The 13,390-nt window shown below is 42.4% G+C and overlaps 1 protein-coding gene and 4 non-coding genes across 5 annotated transcripts in view; 3 read left to right on the top strand and 2 right to left on the bottom strand.

Annotated features, from left to right (window-relative positions):
* LOC142369519 (Fc receptor-like protein 5) overlaps nt 1-13,390 on the top strand; it is a 366,062-nt gene that overhangs the window by 241,332 nt on the left and 111,340 nt on the right. The window lies entirely within an intron of this gene.
* trnan-guu (transfer RNA asparagine (anticodon GUU)) lies at nt 1,985-2,058 on the bottom strand. Its single transcript has one exon. It is a non-coding gene; the product is annotated as a tRNA-Asn (tRNA).
* On the top strand, nt 2,765-2,837 carry trnak-cuu (transfer RNA lysine (anticodon CUU)). The gene has a single exon. It is a non-coding gene; the product is annotated as a tRNA-Lys (tRNA).
* On the bottom strand, nt 3,861-3,934 carry trnan-guu (transfer RNA asparagine (anticodon GUU)). Its single transcript has one exon. It is a non-coding gene; the product is annotated as a tRNA-Asn (tRNA).
* trnan-guu (transfer RNA asparagine (anticodon GUU)) lies at nt 5,832-5,905 on the top strand. The gene has a single exon. It is a non-coding gene; the product is annotated as a tRNA-Asn (tRNA).

Below are 13,390 nucleotides of genomic sequence, written 5' to 3'. Positions count from 1 at the left end.
ACAACAACAAAGGGCACAACAACAACACAGGGCACAACAACAACACAGGGCACAACAACAACACAGGGCACAACAACAAAGCAGGGCACAACAACAACACAGGGCACAACAACAACACAGGGCACAACAACAAAGCAGTCAGCAGGCAAAGTGAAAAGGAAGGAGTATCACTGGAAAGTTCATGGGAGGAGTTGACCATCTTGATATGCTATCTGCACTTTACAAGTTCAGCTTCAGATCCCGAAGATGGTACATGTACATTTGGTGGCACACTGTCACAGTGGCAGTCATCAACGCATGGAACCTCTACAGGAGAGACCAGGGGGGTTTTCCTAGAAAGTAGCTAAAGTAAGCCAGGCTACAGCCGGTAAGCGTCGCTTGAACTAGCGCCATCTCCCAATTAAGCCTCAAGTCGTTCCTCGAAGATATTTTAGCTGCATCTCGGTGAGACTAATCCAAGCGAGGCTTACATAGCCTAGCTATGTGCGAGTGCACGAGGAACGTAAGAAGCCCTGACGAGTGGATGGTGGAAAAACGGAGATCTGTGTGAAAATGAGAGCGAGACAAGCGCTGTTATTTTTTCGGCAGCTGAACAAATAATGCTGATGGAGCTGTATGACGATTTTAAAAGTGTCATCACCAGAAATGGTAATACAGCTGTGATCAATAAAGCGAAGAAACGGCATGGCTAACAACTGCAGACAGACTAAATGCGTAAGTTATGAAAGTTTCATACCATTGACATTCATTTTACTGTCCTCATGTATTTATACTCTCCTCTTTGTGTTATAATTTGTTCACATAAAGCATGCTGAATTGTCTCTGTATGAGATGTACTGCACACATATACTGGCCCTGCTCAGTGCTCACTTTATTAAAAACCCAATAATCGACACGCATCATCATACTTTGTGACTATATTATCGTGAGTGTGTGACCCACATATTATTTTTTCACTGTTACATCTCAACAGGAGCTATCTTAAGATCAAATTTATTGTCATGCATACACATCAAATTTGTCCCCCGTTTTTAACCCATCCAGGTTGTGGACCTGGAGCGGTGGGCAGTTATTCACAGCGCCCGGGGAGCATCGGGGTAGGGTGCCTTGCTCAAGGGCACCTCAGCCGTGACAAAGAGGTGGACTGATACCCCTTCAGCTGTCAGTTTCACCAATCTTTTTGAGTGGCGCGAGTGGGAATCAAACCGCCCCAACTGACTCTAACCACTGAGCCACAGCCATAGAGGCGGCAACATGTCTGCATGTTGTATAGATAATCGGGCTGGGCGAGTTAACTAGTTAACTCATTAATTATTTAACGCCGACAAATATTTTATCGCGCATTAGCACAGGTTTTATTATTTATTTTATTTTGTAAAAGTCTGTTGCTGTCTGCTGCGGAACCGGAAAAGAAAGTAATCGGCGGATCCACCAAACCTGGAGAAGGGTACGGAACTTTTACTCGGCCATTTTTATTTTAAAGTTCTTCCAGACGGCGGAGTCGACAGAACCAAAGTCATCTGTAAACACTGCCAAGTTGAATTGTCTTCTCAGCGTAGTAGTTCCAGTCTAAAATATCACTTAAAGGCAAAACACACAACTGATAGCAGCAAGTCATTCAAGGAAACAGACAGTGGAGCGAGGCTTCTACATAAAAACTACAGAAAGATGCTGATGTTAAAAGTGTGTTTGCACAACAAATGTTATGGCACTTTCATTCATATGGCAGCACATTTAAAATAAAACTAAATGCTAAAAGCTATACACTACTTTTGAAATTATTTTTGGATTTTGCGTACAAATGCAATTAATCGTGATTAATCAGGGAAATCATGTGATTAATTAGATTAAAAATTGTAACCATTGCCCAGCCCTAATATATAATTAAAATGTTATTGAATACAATGAATTTCTTCATCTTGTCTCATATCAGCATTGGTGCAATTAAGCTCACCATTTAGCCAATGGATCCAAAACATTTCTACGTCCCTGGGTGGGCTTGAACCACCAACCTTTCGGTTAACAGCCGAACGCGCTAACCGATTGCGCCACAGAGACATGGTTCACCATTGGAAGCATTATTGAAATCATACCGCGCATATCTGATGACATATTTGTCTTATCGGAGGCTTCAGACAACTATATCTTCCGGAGGACCGTTCTTGAGTGACTTGACTTGCAGCATGGGCGTTGCACCCGTGGGGGATGGGAGTGTTTCGACACCCTCACTTTTTCAGCAAGATGATTTTACCCCCCCACATTTTCCAAAGGTAAACCAGTTTGCCCCATGAATGTATTATGTTAACGGTTTGCCCACCCTGGTAATGCACCAATGTACAATGCGTTTTAAAGACCCTGTACCCTCTTTAGAATAATTCCATCCAGATTTGAACTATTGTAGTTTCCATACAGGACCCAGTTTAGGGTGATGAGAATACAAAAAAAAGCAGTAAAATGACCCTGTTCTGCATTTTCACAAATCAGAAAAAGGTTTCACAAATCCCAAACAAGGTTTAAATGAATCTATAGCCTCTTTAGAATAATTCCATCCAGATTTTAGCAGAGTAACTATTGTAGTTTCCATACAGGACCCAGTTTAGAGGGATCAAAATGCAAAAATCCAGTGAAATGGCCCTTTATGCCCATCCATTTAATTCGCGAATCGGATGCCAACTTCAGCGCCGTGTCTATGGGCTTGATGTGGCGCTCATGTGCCCCCCTGGAACACCCTGTCACGGCACATTTGCGGGACATTTGCCGCACCGCCCGGCTAGCTCAGTCGGTAGAGCATGAGACTCTTAATCTCAGGGTCGTGGGTTCGAGCCCCACGTTGGGCGACACAATGTTTTAACCCATATGCTGATGTTAAAAGTGTGTTTGCACAACAAATGGTATGGCACTTTCATTCATATGGCAGCACATTTAAAACAAAACTAAATGCTAAAAGCTATACACTACTTTTGAGTTCATTTTTGGATTTTGTGTACAAATGCGATTAATTGTGATTAATCAGGGAAATCATGTGATTGATTAGATTAGACATTTTAATCGTGGCCCAGCCCTAATATATAATTATTATAAAATATATTATTATAAAATTAAATAAATTTTATTGAATACAATGAATTTCTTCATCTTGTCTCATATCAGCATTGGTGCAATTAAAGGATAAGACCGGTTTTTTGACATTGGGCCCTTGATTTCACATTATAACATGATGTTCTACTCACCCCTGCTTGTTGTTTGTCATTTGGAGCTGTTCCGAAGATATTCGCGAGGCGTCTGCCTGCTCTCTTGAGATATTCGGCCATGAAACGGTTTCCTATGGGCAAGCTCATACAGGCACAAACTATGCTGTTCATAATTTATTAATTACTCTACACCAGCACTGATAACGTGGAGGTGCGTCGCTTACTTAAAAAAATCCGGGTTACTAATTTTGAATTTTAGCCGAATGAATAAACAGGCAGCAGGTCTGTGGGCTGCCTGTGGCAGTAGCACGACGATGACGTCAGTAACACCCACTTTACGACAAAAAAATCAAAATTACAATAACCCGGATTTTTTTAAGTAAGCGACGCACCTCCACGTTATCAGTGCTAGTGTAGAGTAATTAATAAATTATAAACAGCATAGTTTGTGCCTGTATGAGCTTGCCCATAGGAAACCGTTTCATGGCCGAATATCTCAAGAGAGCAGGCAGACGCCTCGCGAATATCTTCGGAACAGCTCCAAATGACCAACAACAAGCAGGGGTGAGTAGAACATCATGCTATAATGTGAAATCAAGGGCCCAATGTCAAAAAACCGGTCTTATCCTTTAAGCTCACCATTTAGTCGATGGATCCAAAAAATTTCAACGTCCCTGGGTGGGCTTGAACCACCAACCTTTCGGTTAACAGCCGAACGCGCTAACCAATTGCGCCACAGAGACACTGCACATGGCCATGACCTTGTGATAGAAGTAGCAGACTGCGTGTACATACTATATATTTCTTTCTACGGGCTGCTACCTCGTCCTTCACTACCAAGTTGGACGTTTTTACTATCGTTTTGAATATAAATATCACTGCAAATATTGAATATATATTTTTTTGGACGAATGCTTCGTTTTGAACATTTTATTTTAAATCATTCAACAAAATTTGGATTTAAATTCTTCTTTTTGTTTGGCAGTGCACAGGTCTGGCCAGTCACTATTGCTGTCTACAGAAAAAACAACAAAAATGATGCATACCTCTCTCACACACTCACATACCCACTCACACTATTGTGATCATAATATTCACCGGCAGAACCTCTTTACATTAACAATCTGGGCAAAGTGAGGCTCCACTTCTATAAACTGGAGATGCATTTAGCTGCCTTTGAATACTCTGACCTGGTGGTGGTAGACTGGCTCCTTGTATCTGCCCACACTGATTTGCCTGGGCTGCTGGTTTCATGGCTGGGGTCTGTCTCAGCCTGAACTGGGTCTGACTTGTGCTTCTTTACAAAGAAGCCTTTTCACTGTTATCTGTCCCCACACAAAATAAGACAGCCTGGTTAAACCTCAATATTGTGTTAAATCTTAAACCATTTGTCTCCATTCTTGTGCTTTAACTTACTTTAAAATCAATAACAAGCCGAGCTGCTATAAAATTAAACTAGATCGTGTAGGTTAGTCAGTTTAAGTACCTTGGCTAAAGTTATACTTTTAGACCTTTATAATGACAAAGAAGCTTCATAACAAATGCCCAAAGATTAGATCAGTTTCATCTAAGGTGCTGTTTACACATACCCGGGTATTTTGATAAACGCATATTTTCTAACCTTCGTTTGCAAAAATAACTAGGTGCACACAGCCCCGTTTTTAAAAAAAACACGTCTACATTGATCAACATAAATACGCAGTCCGTCCGGGTCTAACCCAGAATCGCCGTCGCTGGCGGTGGTATGGCCGGGCTCTGTCTGCCAAAAGAAGCTCCGCAATTGCTGCCCTCCGAGCCCTAATGCGTCTTTGTTGGTCAATACACTGTATGACTTTAATTTTCAAAAGCACACAAGCGAGTATAGGTCTTAAAAACAGAAATGCTGCTAGTACCTCCATGCTTGCCAGATAAACAATGGACGTCGGTCTTTTACCGCGGATATTGCCCAAAACTCTGTTTTTGTCTCTTTCAACCAGTTTATACACAAACGCTAAACGGAGTTTTTAAAAAATCTCCACTTTTGCCGGAGTTTTTTTTTATGCCTCGTTATCGGAGGAAACTTTCATCTGCAGCACGTTTTAATAAAAACCTGTCCAAGGAGGTTAGGTTTATCCTGCCTTTCAGAAGGTTTCTGTGTCAGTATATAGCGCAGCCGCACGACCAGTTGCATTTTTTCAGGGTGTTTCTTTTCAATGGACTTTGAAAGTTTGGCTAAACAACTGCACAAATGCGAACCCAAAACGCGAGATGCTTCCTTGGTCAGGTAACAAAGTGAAGTGAACGGATAAGAGGCGGGATGCTGGCAGGTAACAGGCCAGATTCACTCATCAAGCCAACTAGTGGCGGTGTTCCTGAAGCTTCATAACAAATAACTTAAATTTCTTCTCGCAATTCAAACAAATAAATCGACGGGATAACGGCTCGCAGCGAGTACTATTTGCCGCATCAGGGGGATTTAGAAGTGGGTATACGTAATGCTGACTGACAAATAAGTAGGTATACGCCGTATACCCCCGTATACCCTGGACTAAACCACCGCCTATAAGTCATTTGGTTGACAAGAGTTAAGGTGCCAAAGCATGCTGAGCTGTTTGATGAGAGATATTACAATTGTACCACGCCCACAGACAGCTACAGCAAGTCTCTGTGGCGCAATCGGCCAGCGCGTTCGGCTGTTAACTGAAAGGTTGGTGGTTCGAGCCCACTCAGGGACGAGTGTGTGTACCAACAAATCCACCGGTCAACAACCAGTTTTCGATTTGGAAGCAAAGCGATAGCTGTACTGGGTAACTTGTCCCCCTGAACCCACAAGATATCTTTTAAGTTATTTGGTTAACAAGAGTTAAGGTGCCAAAGCATGCTGAGCTGTTTGATGAGAGATATTACAATTGTATTGTAACTGGTAATCTTGCTGTATAGCACCTCCTACTTTTCGGTTCAAGTTTGACATAGATCAGCAGCAGTTCACTCAAGTCTCATCATGCAAAAATACAGAACGCTTGCATCTACCACCATGAGGGGGCAGTCAAGCTCGAAGCCACGCCCACTGCCAAGAAAGGCCAGGCAGAGTCTCTGTGGCGCAATTAGTTAGTGCGTTCGGCTGTTAACTGAAAGGTTGGTGGTTCAAGCCCACCCAGGGACGTTCGTACTTATGTGTATTACGTGAGTTAACGCAAACGTTTTACGTTATGGGACCAAATAAGGGTCAGAAAGATTTTGTACTTGTACAATGATGTTCACATGTGTAATAAAGTTTTGAAGTTGTAAAAATATTTTGTGTCTATGTAAAAACATTTTGTGCATGTGTAACAAAGTTTTGAAGTTGTAAAAATAGTTTTGCCGCGCCTCAGACACATTCTTGAGGAAAACAGAGAAGCATTGTGTCTTCATTACTCCGCTCTTCACCTGCTTTTACAGGTAACATATTTGCCATCGCGGTCCCCATCCTTGGGACCCGTAAAAGTAGCATACCATTTCTGCTGCTACATTCATGTACAATGACTTTAGGGCTTCTTGGAATCAGCGGCTGAATCAGCTGAGAGAGAAGAAGGATTCTGAATCTGAACGCTGATTGGATGATTCTCAGGGTGAGTCTCAGGGCGTATTCAGACCAGGAAAGTCCGATAGTTCACTTGCTTTGGTCCGAACCTTTTTTTTTTTTTCCATTTTGGTGCGGTTCGCTTTCAGACTGTACATTTCAGTAAACGGACCAAAATATGTCAACAAAGCCACGCGCCCTGAAGTCGTTCGGCTATTGGTCAGAATCGACACGCGCAACACAAAGTGCTAAGTTAAAAAGTGAATGTAGTCATGGACGCTTTCCGTGCCGTTATTGCTTTTAATATAATCAAAACTATATGTTTTTTCAACGTTTTGCTATTTTCACAACTGTGTAATTACTATGCTGCTGCACAAGTAAAATAAATGATATGTGGGCATCTGCCCAAACGTCCACAAGAGCACGGGTCTCCTCTTCGGCCCACGTTTGTCCCCTACTCATTTTCGGTCTAGAAATATTATTTTCGGTTTTTCGTTAGCTTTACCACAGCCGGTCTAGTAATTAGAAGAACAACACTCTGTTCTGTTACCTAGCAGCAGACAAACGACGGATGCTCCCGAGGTACAAAAAAGCAAAAAGTCTGGGATTAGGTCCGGTCTGCTTTCACACCTCCAAAAGATCCGCACCAGGGTTCGTTTGATCCGGACCGAGTCCGACCTTTCAGCTCGGTCTCGGTCCGCTTGTTTGGTCCGGACCAGAGTTCGGTGGTTTGTATTCAGACCATCCCAAAAGGTCCGAACCAACGAAAATCTGGTCCTTTTGGTCGTTTGGTCCGGACCAAACGAGGTAGGTATGAATACGCCCTTACCAACAGGCTCTGATGCGCAGCTGAGGTCCAAATAAACGAAAGATGGCGTAATCTCGCCCAACCGTGAAGTTCATGAAGAAGAAACCGACCAGCTAATGGGATAAGGAGCAATTAGGAGATAAATGATTCTGTTAAATTAATTATGAATATAAAGAAAAATTAAGAGTAATTTACATTCATAACATATTTATTTAAAGATGATGTGAATCTACAAATAAATAATGTAAAAATAAACTAAGATGAATGAAAACTTTTATTGCGGACTCAATGTTCCATAAAAAACACATACAACACATAAAACAGACTGTACAACACAAACACCAGGTAATTAGGACACAAACACATACAAACATCTATACCAGTGCTTCCACATTTCAGAGAAGTATCTCGTATCACTCTGCCTGGTATCACAAAGTAAAGATAAAATGGCATTGCTGGACCCAACAAGTCTACCCATAAATGCATACATAAAGTTCCTCAGCAAAACATGAAAAGTGGGGACGTTAAAATTTACAAATAAAGTGCTAGCACTTGTCCATCTTGGTAGCTTCAGAAAAATCCTAAAGGCATCATTATATGCCACCTGCAGCTTCTTCAGCTTACCTGCATGGTATTTACACCATAGGTTTGCTGTATAAAAAGGAGTGCAGTAGGCTCTGAAGAGATTGACCTTAACTACATCTGTGCACATATGGAACCTGCGTGCCAACATATTAGCTTGTGCATACAATTTACGACACTGACGCTGGATATCTTCATCATCACACAGGTCATCAGTGATGATGTGACCCAGATACCGCACTTTACTCACTACATCAAGGGAGCCGTTTGATAAAGAAAACAAGGGAAAGTTTTGTTTTTGGTCCTCCTTAGTTCTTACAATAACAATTACAATTTTTTTATGATTGAACTTGATGTCAAATAAAAGTCCATATCTGGAGCACACATTAAGCAATTGCTGTAGCCCAGCACTATATGGGGACATAATAACCAGGTCATCAGCATAAATGAGATGATTAATTATCCTGTCACCCACCATACACTCAGTTTTACACTGCTTAAGATTTTTGGATAGATCATCCATATATACATTGAATAAAACCGGGGATAGAATACCACCCTGTCTCACCCCATTAGTTACATAGAAGGGTGTAGATATACTACCACCCCATCTTATTTGCATGGTTTGATTGATATACCAGAATTGCAGGATCCTAATCAGGTAGGATGGTGTTGAAGTTTGCGATATAATTTCCCATGGTTTATTCTGTCAAAGGCCTTAGAAGCATCTAGAAAGCACATAAAAACAGTAGAATTATGTCTTCTGTACTTGTTTATGATTTCTTTGAGAGCATAGATACACTGGTCAGTTCCAAGTTTGCTCTTAAAGCCAAACTGGTTGTCTGTGGTTTCAACATAATCACTGAGCCTATCTAAAATAATCATCTCTACCACCTTAGAAATAATGCTAGCCAGAGCAATATTGGCCTGCAATTATCTATGCTGGAAATATTGCCTGTTTTGTCTTTAATCACTGGCACTAGCAAAACTGACATCATCGTTTCAGGAAGTATTCCGTGCATTAAAAGACCAGTAAAACACATTGAAAGCAGGATTGGTAGCCTCCGACAGGCATGTTTTAGATGCTCAGCTGTTACCTGATCAAGCCCACAGGCTTTGTTCATTGACAGTTTCTCAATGGCATATTGCACCTCATCAGATCTAATAATCACATTTTCATTAAAAGGTACATTACCTACATTAAACTCTTCACTCTTAACACAGTTAAAAATATCTTCATAATGTCTGCTCCAGAGTTGTGCAATCTGTTCTGAGCTTAATACTAGCGGGCAGTGGCATTTTACTGTTATTAATAGGGGTGGGCGATATGAGCAAAAAAAATATCTCGATATTTTTTAGGATTTTCACGATAAAGATATTTTGACGATATTTAATAAAAAAAAATTAAAACTTGCTTTAAGATCACAATAAAATGAACACAAGCATGCAAGTCTAAGCACACACGGCCGGTACAGTGAAACTGCGACTGGCTCATTAAATCAGTTATGGTTCCTTTGATCGCTCTACCGTTACTTGGATAACTGTGGCAATTCTAGAGCTAATACATGCAAACTGACCTTCGGGGATGCGTGCATTTGTCAGACCCAAAACCCATGCGGGTGCCTCTCGGGGTGCCCCGGCCGCTTTGGTGACTCTAGATAACATCGAGCCTACCACCACATCCAAGGAAGGCAGCAGGCGCGCAAATTACCCACTCCCGACCCGGGGAGGTAGTGACGAAAAATAACAATACAGGACTCTTTAAATCCTTTAACAGGGATTAATTGAAGGGCAAGTCTGGTGCCAGCAGCCGGGGTAATTCCAGCTCCAATAGCGCATCTTAAAGTTGCTGCAGTTAAAAAGCTCGTAGTTGGATCTCGGGATCGAGCCGACGGTCCGCCGCGAGGCGAGCTACCATCTGTCCCAGCCCCTGCCTCTCGGCGCCCCCTCGATGCTCTTAGCTGAGTGTCCTGCGGGGTCCGAAGCGTTTACTTTGAAAAAATGAGAGTGTTCAAAGCAGGGCGTGGCGCCGTGGTAAGGGCAGAGGACCACTGGCGCCGCACTTTATTGATTTTTGGCGATTGGGGAAAAAAAAAATATATATATATATATATATATATATATATATATATATATATATATATATATATACAGCCTATATATCGATGTTGCAAAATTATTCATCGTCAAAACAACATTCACGATAATTTCGCAAACGATACATATCGCCCACCCCTAGTTATTAATGACCTTCACTTCTTTGCAGAAGTCATTAGGGACCGAGCAGTGAAACTGCAAGGACCCTATTGTATCTGTAAGGTTTATTAGGGACCGAGCAGTGAAACTGCAAGGACCCTATTGTATCTGTAAGGTTTATTATTAGGGACCGAGCAGTGAAACTGCAAGGACCCTATTGTATCTGTAAGGTTTATTAGGGACCGAGCAGTGAAACTGCAAGGACCCTATTGTATCTGTAAGGTTTATTATTAGGGACCGAGCAGTGAAACTGCAAGGACCCTATTGTATCTGTAAGGTTTATTATTATTATTATTCTTTCTTTCTTTCTTTCTTTCTTATTCTTTGCAAAAGGTATGCGAAAACTCAGGAAATTTTGCGAGCGCCACGTGCCGGTCGACGACATGAAAGAATCTAAACTTTATATTTTTGGAAGTCGCTCATTGGCTCTGTAGCGCCCCCTACGATGGTTAAAAATTGTCCCCGCAATAGGATTAGTTTTGCGTGGGACGACGAAATTCGGTACACTCATTCATCATGCCAAGACGCACAAAAAAGTCTCATGCCGCCATGGTCCCACGTCCACAGGAAGTCAGCCATTTTGGATGGAAAGTGCGTTTTCGTGCCATTTTTGACCGATTCCACGCCTTACTTAAGATCGAACTTGTCCTACAGATTTCATGCTACAGACTTCAAACTTGGCCAGGTTACTCTTAAGACATGAGGGGAAAAATTCATGGGGAAACTTTTTCAAAACATAAAGGGCGTGGCCGTGGCGATGCCTCAAAGTTTGATGACTCGCCATCACTGGCCTCAAAAAATTAAGTCGCTTATAACTCCGACATACATTATCCAATCTGTCCCAGACTCCATACGGTGATTGCTGGACACAGCCTGAAAGCACACATATTATCATAGTGACATCCACCTATAGCGCCACCTGCTGGTGGTTGGAAATGTCTTTTTCTATCCACACCTCGCATTTGATCGAACTCGTCCTACAGATTTAATGCTATAGACTTCAAACTTGGCCAGCTTACTCTTAAGACATGGGGGGAAACAATCATGGAGAAACTTTTTCAAACCTCAAAGGGCGTGGCCGTGGCGACGCCTCAAAGTTATGACTCGTCATGAAGAATTAAGTCGCTTATAACTTCCACACACATTATCCAATCTGTCCCAAACGTCATACGGTGAATGCTGGACCCAGCCTGAACGCGCACATATAAAATAGTGACATCCACCTATAGCGCCACCTGCTGGTTTTTGGAAACGTCTTTTTTTCCCCACACCTCGCATTTTATCAAACTTCTCCTACAGATTTAATGCTACAACCTTCAAACTTGGCCAGGTTACTCTTAAGACATGGGGGGAAAAATATATTGAAAAACTTTTCAAAACTCTGAACAGTTTGGGTGTGGCCATGCGGTGAAAATCGCGTGATGGCGTTTGTGATTTGAAAACCTTATCATCGTCGCAAAGTCATGAAACTTGACACACACGTCCACCCTCTCAACCTCGTACATATGTAAAGGGTATCGTGTGTGGGCGGAGATAAATGGCTCAGTGGCGCCCCCTAGAATTTTTCAAAAACCCCTCCGCATTGGGGTTATTATGTGCTCGTACGTACGCAGAGGGTATCGTGTGTGTGGGCAGAGCTGCAGCTCCAGCGTCCAACGCGTGCCCCAACGTGCGCACATCCCAACGTACGCACACCTCGGTCCCGCTCACAGCTGCTTGCAGCTTTCTAGTTATTATTATTATTCTTTCTTTCTTTCTTATTCTTTGCAAAAGGTATGCGAAAACTCAGGAAATTTTGCGAGCGCCACTTGCCAGTCGACGACATGAAAGAATCTAAACTTTATATTTTTGGGAGTCGCTCATTGACTCTGTAGCGCCCCCTATGATGCTTAAAAATGGTCCTCGCAATAGGATTAGTTTTGCGTGGGACGACGAAATTTGGTACACTCATTCATCATGCTCAGACGCACAAAAAGGTCTCTTGCATCCATGGTCCCACGTGCACAGGAAGGCGGCCATTTTGGATGGAAAGTGCGTTTTCGTGCCATTTTTGACCGATTTCACGCCTTGCTTAAGATCGAACTTGTCCTACAGATTTAATGCTACAGACTTGAAACTTGGCCAGGTTACTCTTAAGACATGGAGGGAAAAATTCATTGGCCAACTTTTTCAAAACTTAAAGGGCGTGGCCGTGGCGACTTCTCAAAGTTTGATGACTCGCCATCACTCGCCACGAAAAATTAGGTCGCTTATAACTCCCACATACATTATCCAATCTGTCCCAAACTTCATACGGTGATTGCTGGACCCAGCCTGAACGCGCACATGTAAAATAGTGACATCCACCTATAGCGCCTCCTGCTGGTGGTTGGAAATGTCTTTTTTTTTTCCACACCTCGCATTTGATCGAACTCCTCCTACATATTTAATGCAAAAACCTTCAAACTTGGCCAGGTTGCTCTTAAGACATGGGCCGAAAAAATCATGGGCCAACTTTTTCAAAACTTAAAGGGCGTGGCCGTGGCGACACCTAAAATTTATGACTCGCCATAAAAAATTAAGTCGCTTATAACTCCCACATACATTATCCAATCTGTCCCAAACTTCATACGGTGAATGCTGGACCCAGCCTGAACGCGCACATATAAAATAGTGACATCCACCCATAGCGCCACCTGATGGTGGTTGGAAACATCTTTTTTTTCACACCTCGCATTTGATCAAACTCCTCCTACATATTTCATGCTAAAATCTTCAAACTTGGCCAGGCTACTCTTAAGCTAGGGGGGAAGAAAACTCTTAAGAAGCTTTTCCAAACCCTGAACGGTGTGGGCGTGGCCAGAGGTGAAAATCTTGTGATGGCATTTGCAATATGAAAGCCTTATCATCATCGCAAAGTCATGAAACTTGGTACTCACGTCCACCCTGACAACCTCGTACGTATGTAAAGGGTATTGTGTGTGGGCAGAGCAAAATGGCTCAGTGGCGCCCCCTAAAAATTTTCAAAAACCCCTA

The sequence above is a fragment of the Odontesthes bonariensis genome, chromosome 19 (genome assembly GCF_027942865.1).
Source record: "Odontesthes bonariensis isolate fOdoBon6 chromosome 19, fOdoBon6.hap1, whole genome shotgun sequence".
In the NCBI taxonomy this organism is placed as follows: domain Eukaryota; kingdom Metazoa; phylum Chordata; class Actinopteri; order Atheriniformes; family Atherinopsidae; genus Odontesthes; species Odontesthes bonariensis.
Note: the sequence above shows the minus strand (reverse complement) of the source record. Positions and strands in the feature narration are given on the sequence as shown.